The 8,544-nt window shown below is 45.4% G+C and overlaps 1 pseudogene; it reads right to left on the bottom strand.

The window, feature by feature from the left end:
* Positions 1 to 5,613: 5,613 nt before the first annotated feature.
* LOC143604356 (uncharacterized) lies at positions 5,614 to 7,095 on the bottom strand (annotated as a pseudogene).
* Positions 7,096 to 8,544: the final 1,449 nt, after the last annotated feature.

The raw sequence follows: 8,544 nt of genomic DNA on the forward strand, positions 1-8,544 counted from the left end.
CGGTGGCAGGAGCAGATTTATTCGCAGCGCCAGAGCCGCTGGCAGGGGCAACATCCCCCGCGCCACCATCATCGCCACCAGCCCTCTCGCATTCATCGAGCAACTTCTTTAGCGCGCCGAGGTCGGGCTGGTCAGCAAGCGCAGCTATCTGCAAAATCATTAGAAAAATATTGAGTACAAAACACTTGGAAAAATTAGTCAAGTAAAACTCATTAAGGTCAAGGTACCTGCATAAGGATGGGGATGGGAGTATTCATATACTTTTCCCCCACCGCGGCCATGTCCGCGCAGGCCGCGTCGCTCTTGTAAGGGTACTCGGATGGGTTCTTCTTCAACATGCCATAGTCATACCCATCCGTAAACCCTTCAGCTCGGCCCACCAAGCGCGCGGCGGCATTGCAGTCCATCACAAGGGCCTGAAACTCGGCGGAATATTTCATCGCCAAAGCGCAGCGAGTTATGCCCTGTGACACCAGCCATTGGCGATCCTGCGCTAGGCCAGCAACAGACGTCTCGAGGACAGGAACCTGGGAGTTTAATAACTCAACAGTTTCCTTAGTCTTTTGTAGCTCCTCCTTATCAGACGCTGCTGCCGCCAAGATTTTTTCTTTCTCCGCCTGCGCAGCACCAAGTGCTTCCTGGCTGGACGCCGCCGTCGCCAAGGCCTCATCTCTATCGGCCTGCGCGGCCGCCAACTCCCTCTTCAGGCGCGCAACCTCGCTCTCCAATGATGATTTTTCAGTGATACTCTGGACGATAGCTTGGTCACGCGCCTCAGCCTGCTGTTCCAAGACACGCACTCTACGCGCGTACTTGGCAACTTCGGCCTCCGCCAACTGCTGCTTCTCCCGCGCAGCTTGGAGCTCATGCCCGCGCTTAATATAGGCGGTGTTGGCACTTGCTCTATTTTCGCTGAGCTCCGCCTGGAGTTTCTCAGCTCGTGCGCGAGCATCAGAAAGGTTCCAGGCAGCCACCTTAGCCTCTTGCTGGGCTGCCACAAGAGCATCGCGTACTTTAATATAATCGCGATGAAGCTCTTGGGAGGCAGCAAAGAAAGCTGACCCAGCGAAAATGTGATCGTTGAGCAAGTCAGCGCGAGTGCGCTCCTCCTGATACCTCCTTTCAGTAGGAGGCACGGCATGAGCCCAGAAGTCCTCGCATACGCCCATGGATTGGAAGGAACTTTCTTCATTAATATTCCATCTCGGGCGATAAACGTGGTCACCTACCTACAAAACACAAGAAATGTTCTAAGTCATAAAACATACTTATATGGAGGTACGCGCAGCGGAGCAACAAATTAAAACATACCTGCGGGGATGAAGCAGAAAAGTCAGCGCCAGCCCCACCAGAAGTATGCGCTGCGAAGACCTGTGGCATCGCAGGGCTGGCGCGGTCTCCCAAGGAGCCCTCAGCTTGAGCCCCCTCATCCTCCTCATCTTCTTGAATAGGCCTCTTCTCCTGCGACCTGGGGGGCTCCAAACCAGCATCGCGGAGAGGGCTGCGCGTAGGAGGAGGCGAGGGAGGTCTCGACGCCGCCAGTTCGGCGCGCAATACGGCTTCCTGCTCTTTTGTAACCCCAATAAGGGGAGAATCAGCACTAGCAGGAGCAGGACCAGAACCAGCGGCGCCGCCAACGGCGCCAGGAGTGTCGCCAGCAACTTGTACGCCAGCTACAACTCCTATGAACAAATCAACAAGGAAAAATGGTTTATGACTGAATCCAAAAGAAAAATAAAGAAGACAAGTGTGCAAAACATACCTTGGCGCAATTCTGTTCGCGCGGCGAACATCGCCATAAAATTCATTCTACCCTTTTCAGAGGGTAGAACAGGGGACTCCGAAGCAGCCCCCGGCGCAGCCTCAGCACCTTGTGGCGCCTGTGGCTCATCTCCTACCGTCGCCGGTTCTGCAAACATTCAAAGGAGGAAAGGTTTAATAACAATTCAGCCAGATGAAGATAAATAAAGTATACATGTTGCAGGCGCGGCACTGCTTCTCTCTTCAGCCGCGCGAAAGGAGGAGGCGACGCCACCATACCTCAGGTGGACAGGAGGTCTGCCCACTCTCACAGGCAGAGAAGCTAAAGAAACCTTTGTGGTAAACACCTGGTTTTCCTTAGGTCCCTTCGTTTGAGCATGGGGATGAGCGACAGGGGTGTCATCTTTCTTCTGTTTCTTACTGGCCCCTGCGCCAGATTTCCCCTTAGCTTTGCGCTTTAGTAGGGGCGCCTCCTCTTCCTCCTCCTCCTCTTCCGCGAGCTCTAGCTCGTAGTTTTCAAGCGCATCTACAAAAACAACCAACAGAACTGTTAATAAACTTGGATATTCTAAAGGAATGAGCATAAGTGCGAAGGCTTACCAGGCGCGTCACTGTCAAAGTCAAATTCCAGATCCACTGGGATGAACATGTCATCGAAGCGATCTGGGAAACCAACTTCCCCAGCGCCAAGCGCGACGGAGCCACCCTCCACTTGTTCATCATAAGCGGCAAGGACATAATCCTTGGTGACTGCGCAAAAACAAATCAAGTGATATCAGCAAAAGAATTATGTTCGCGCAGGAAAAATAAATAAACCAATGAAATAAACTTACACAACCCGTCGACTTGGATAACGGGCTCAAGCGCGCTATCGGCCCAAAGCTTACTCATGCCGACCCCAACCAGCGCCTCCTCGCAAATTTTCTTCGCGGGGGATGGTTCGGCGGTCAGTTTCTTAACCCAGGCGCCAGTTGGGTTCTTGAGGACACCCTCATCCGCAGGCGCAGAAGAGATAGAGCGCATGGTCATACGGATGGGGATCACACCAGCCCTTATGTAAAAGAACCTCTCAGACCAGTCATGAAGGCTCTTGAATGAAACAGTGGAGCACTTCACCTTCTGACTGCGAGGAATGAAAGAGATCCAATTGTCCTGGATCTTGGGCTTGTAAAAATATTGAAAGCGCCGAGGAGTGGGTTCCTCGCGCTGGGATTTGCACATGAACTCAAAGTGAGTCACGCGCACGAGTCCAAACGGATGGACTTGGGATATATGAATCCCATAGAACTTCAGCAGTGCACCCACAAACCTTGTCATCGGGAGACGAAGGTTGCAGTGGGTGAAAAAGTGGCTATATAGGGATATATAGCCGGCAGGCGGGTCCGCCGCCGTTTGCCCGGACCTAGGCAACATGCAGCCAAACAGGGCAGGAAAGCCCTGAGAGGCGATGAGGTTGTCGAGATCGGCCTGCTTCAATTTGCAGAGGATTTCATTCCACCTTTTGGTGGCCTTGGTCCTCCCTACTTCCTCCGATGTGGTCTCAACAACCCTCTTCCCTTTCCCCTTTTGCTTCAATGTCGACATCACCACAGATTTCACACGGCGTCTTCGAGAGGCAACAGAGGTGATTGAGGGGCTAGACGAGTCTGAACTATCAGACATACAACTGCAGCAGCAGATAATCGAGAAATAGAAAAGATGAAAACACTCAATTCAGAATATGAAAGGCAGAAACTCGAAAATTATCAACAATGAAGATGAAGATAAAAAATTTCCTAAGGGCCTCCTTTTATAGGCCCAGTAGAGAGAAATGTGGCAGCTGATCGGATTTCACGCGCCCCCACTCGCGGGTGCAAGCCAACGAGGGCGCGACACGTGTCCCTAACACTGTTGAGGGGACATAAAATTGTAACCGATCTGCCACGGAGCAGAGACGCGCCCCCACTCGCAGGTGCTAACCAATGCGAGCGTGACACGTGTTCAAGACAGCTGTGTGAGGGGACGTGAAAGGCAACTGTAGCACCTCGAGCACACGAAACGTCTGACATGTTTACGGCGCACGTCACCACCAACTAACCACGTGTTCGACCCGTCGTTTTCAACCCTTCGTTTTTAACCGAATGGATAGAACTTCGCGCAACGATGGAAGCAACCAGGAAAACGACAAAACCCCATTTAAAGACAAAAATCAGTAGGTCTAATATCCATCTTACCGCGCTCGCGCGAGATAAGACACACATTAGACTGGGGGGGCTTGAAGAGGTACGTACCCGCCTCAACACCGAGCAAGGCGGGTCAACCCACAAGATAAAGACATTATGAAGACACAAAGCCAAAACCTATGCGCATGGCGCATACAAAACATCCTCAGGCATCATATGCCCAGGCACACATATGCTCGCGCATCACATATGCGCGCGGCGCATAAGCGCGCGGCGCATATCACATGCTCGTGCATATCACACCTGCCCAGACACACATGCTCGCGCATCACATATGCGCGCAGCGCATCAGCGCGCGGCGCATATCACGTGCTCGTGCATATCACATCTGCGCATGAAATATCTGCGCGTGAGAATAAAGAGAAGACCTCGCGCATCCTCAGGATGAGCGCATATCACACGTGCGCATAATCAACCTCGTCCTTATCCCAATCAGGATTAGGGCAACCTTGATTGTGCACGTCAGACAACCTTCCAGAAGGCATCTTTTTAAGGAGAAAGAATATGCTGATGTTGATAGCTGCCAAATGAAAGGTCGACAACTCAGCATGACCCATGTGTTACCACGTGATTACAACCAACGAGAAAGCGCCAGGTGTCCCAGAGGACACGTGGCGCAGTGCGATTGGAGGAAGCCAACGAGGTTGAGCCCAACCGGTGGTAACCCTAGCACTATAAATACAGCATCAACTCCACTTTGATGACACATTCATACTCAATCATTGACAGTTACAAGCAGTGATAACACATTCAATCATATTGAATCACATTCACTCACAGTCAGTTACATACAAACAGACAGTCTCACAATCAAAAGGGGTATTGAGCTATTCAGCAATCCCCTGGAGATTCTCTTACACACACTATTATCTTCTCCACAAAGATACTGATTCTCACGCCGGAGGGTTACCCCAAAGAGGACCCCTCTGTCCCTTTCTGAGGGGTAAGTAACGGCGCTGTTCATTTTGTAGGTGGAAGAACATTGATCCAGAAGAACCATCGGTGAAATAGTATAATCACACCCGAGGAAAGTAGATCTGCTACCAGTGAGTAGATCCACGTTTCTTCAGTCACGTCAAAATGTAATGGGCTATATATAACATAGTATGAGTCAAACTATTAGTAACCTTATTTTTAATATTAATCTATTTTTGTTTAAGGTGGGTGAACAAAAGCAAAGGAAAAGAGATGTAGTTAATATCGTTACAACGAACTGATATCACCTAATTCTTGACATGTTCCTTCCGCAACGCGCGGGTTTCTACTAGTGTGTGTATATATATATATGTGTGTGTGTGAAATACAATGTACTTTTTTAGTTAAATTAGAACGACAATGGACCAAACGTGTTCAATTTGAGTGTTTAAACTTTAAACCATGTGTTACATGCTTTAAAATCATTAAAATAGTTTATAAACACTACACTTATACCTGTTCCAAAACCAAAGTGAATAAACAATAAAGATCAAACAGTCAATTTCAAGTTTTTGAAGTTTGAAACCAAACGTCAAGCTCGGTTTCAAGTAATAAACCAAAGATCAAGCCATATAGACCTTAGACCGGATGAATCAACCGGGCGATGCTTTGCTACGGTTTAAGCAGGTTTCTCATATAAATTTGCATTATAACATCACAAAAAATGAAAGCAACAGGTTCAAAAATCATAAACAGAATACACTAATTGAACTAACAAGGATGAAATTTCACAAGGGTTTATAGTAGTAGCAGAATATAATGAGATACATATCACAATTCTTCCCACCAAACAAAAACAAGGTGGGGCTCCCAACCAAACCAACATACATATCTCAACTCTCCAAAACAAAATTTAAATACATCAACCCTTATTATTATAAGTCTAAAAACCCTTTACAAACTATTGATTTACCACAAAACTGAACCTTTTTTCATTCAAGTTGAAGCTGATGGAATCATAGGCCACCCCAATAGCTGAGGTGAACAACTCGGGGTCGAGTGCTGACTAGGCGAGAACAAACTCAGCTCCACAAACCCACCCGACCGATCATGATCCGTCGCACGAAACGATATAGACCCCTGTTTACCCAAATTATTATCATGATCATTATCATCAAGAGTTTGGTTAGCAATTAGAGAAAGAGTGTCATTATGCTCTTCAATAATCCTTCTCCTATCCTCTAAATCTTGTAAAGTTTTTAACGCCAACGAATCCGCAATCGGGAAATAAACGAGCATACAAACACCGAGTGCGGAACAGCATAACAGCGATAAAAACGCCAAGAACGCAAGAACTTCAAACACAGTCTCACCCGGGTGAGATAGAACAGATAAACCGAGTAACAAAACGCGTAGCATGAAGAAACTCGAAACCGATATTATTAATATTAATACGCGTTTTTGCAACCCTTTACTTATAACCAAACCTAATATCCGCCTCCCGAGCAAGAACAAATAGAGTGTCAGCATGGTGGCGAAAAGACCAAGAAAGATGGTACTCATTAACAGATAATAGCAACGAGGACTTCGTTTTGCTGAGTTGTAATTTTGAAAAATTTTCTACGTTTGTTCGTGTGCACGTGCATGTCGGCTTTATAGTTAGGCCCGACTAGAACAACAGTTAATTGAAGGGCAAAGATAGGGAAGCAACATAAAAGAACGTAGACAGCAGTCTTGAAATTCCAGTTTTGACTTAACGGGCCTGACTCGGTTTTCTGTAAGGATGCACGGAGAAGGAAAACGAGGGTGAGGAAGAGACACGGTTCTGCAAACCCTAGGTTTGACATGATGTAGCATTTGCAAACAATATCTTGCCATTTTAAGTTGAGGGTGTGTAATACCCGACCGTCTTGTCGAAGAAACTCAAGGCGTAAAATTTCTCCAAAACCCCATCAGATTGAGAATAATATGAAAATGACCCGGATGGCCCACGGGCCGGCAAAATATCCAAGACGGTTATACCCTTGACCGCGAATGTGAGAGTGGAAGTAAAACGAGTACAAGATGCAGAGGAAACCGATAAGGCCCAAAAGAGCTACAAGTGATATTGTGACGACACCAAGTGCATCAGCAACTAATTTTGTCAGGGGCATCACCCAAAAGACGGAATCCACGCATGCTCTCCGACAGCATGGATACATAAGATCGAACTTGTAGTAGTTCAAGCTAGACGGAGTTTAATCATATGTCCGTCCAGCAGGCAGCATACACTTACTTTACCAATATTTAATACCGCCTGCAACAATAGTTATGGAGATGTTATGAAAAAGGTAGAGCGTGGTTATTCATTTAAAATTTATAAAAATCTGTCTAAGGTGAAGCAATGAAGGAAAGTAAGCCCATAAAGAAGCAGTTAACTCACCAAACACAATTTAACAAGCACCGGGGGGATTAACCGGTAATTCTACAGCATAAAGGTTAAACCTAATTCCATAACTAACAATTCGAAAACTAGAGCAAAAACAGCACACGCAGTTGAAAACCCTAGAAAACATTAAATGCGAGAAGAAACTTACGGCGTGAAGGGGAAGTGGTGAAGCAGATTGAGAATCAACGAATGAAACCCTAAAGAGGATGTAAGGTGAGAGGAGAAGCAAACCAAATACTGAAGAAGAAGAAGGAGGAGGCTTTGTTGTTGATGACAGCCTGTCTCCAGCATATACACCATTCAGATGAAATAATAATAATAATAACAACAACAACTAGAATCTATTTTATTAAATGGAAAAATGAATTGGTTAATTTATTTCCTTTTTATGTATTGGGATGGACTCATGGACCGGTGTTTGGTTTTTTGTTTTTAAGATGTTTTTTTCTTTTGGTTTGGTATTATAAAGATTTTCAGGTGTTTTGTTTGTAGTGTCTAGCTTCTTGTTAGTCCGGTGTCTACATAATTAAGTTTGCAGAAAAAATAAAGATATTGACGATATTATTCGTGAGACTCATAATGGAAACTCATTATTTAGTGTGAGTTGTTGTTAAATATAATCGAAAATCGTTAACATATAAGTTATTCTCTGACAACTCTTTTTAGCTTCTTTGTTCAAGGTTCATCCATCTTTGACACTTTGTTGTTCACATCAGACCCGTTGCCTGTTTGTTTAAGCTATTTTGAAAAGACAATATTTATTAAGAAAACACTCCTAGCAAGACGGTAGAACATGAATAAAAAATTACATATACAATCATGAATACTTAAACCACTAATGATAAACACTTATGATATGTTTATCTAGCTTTAAAACATCCTAGCTCAAGCGTAGCGGTAACTAGACTCAAGCACTTAACATGGGTTATTCAATGTATAAGCATACATCTAGCTCATATTACCTTTAATATATTAAGTTTCAAGTTGAACATATAAAAACTAAACCAACTTTTGTATACTTCATTATCATGGGGATCTAAAGCTGTATTATTATCATCTCACAGCCATCCCTCAAGAGTTAGGCTAGAGCAAGCTACAGCCTCCCTTACTCAAAACATATTTGCTCAAACCAAATTTTTGTCAATGTTATGCTTATTAAATAAAGATCAATATCTGAAAACTTTTGATCTTAGACAGGATAGGTATTTTCAGATATTC

Source organism: Bidens hawaiensis, unplaced genomic scaffold, assembly GCF_021521415.1.
Source record: "Bidens hawaiensis isolate Kalapana, Puna unplaced genomic scaffold, B.hawaiensis_p1.1 tig00064862_1, whole genome shotgun sequence".
Taxonomy (NCBI): domain Eukaryota; kingdom Viridiplantae; phylum Streptophyta; class Magnoliopsida; order Asterales; family Asteraceae; genus Bidens; species Bidens hawaiensis.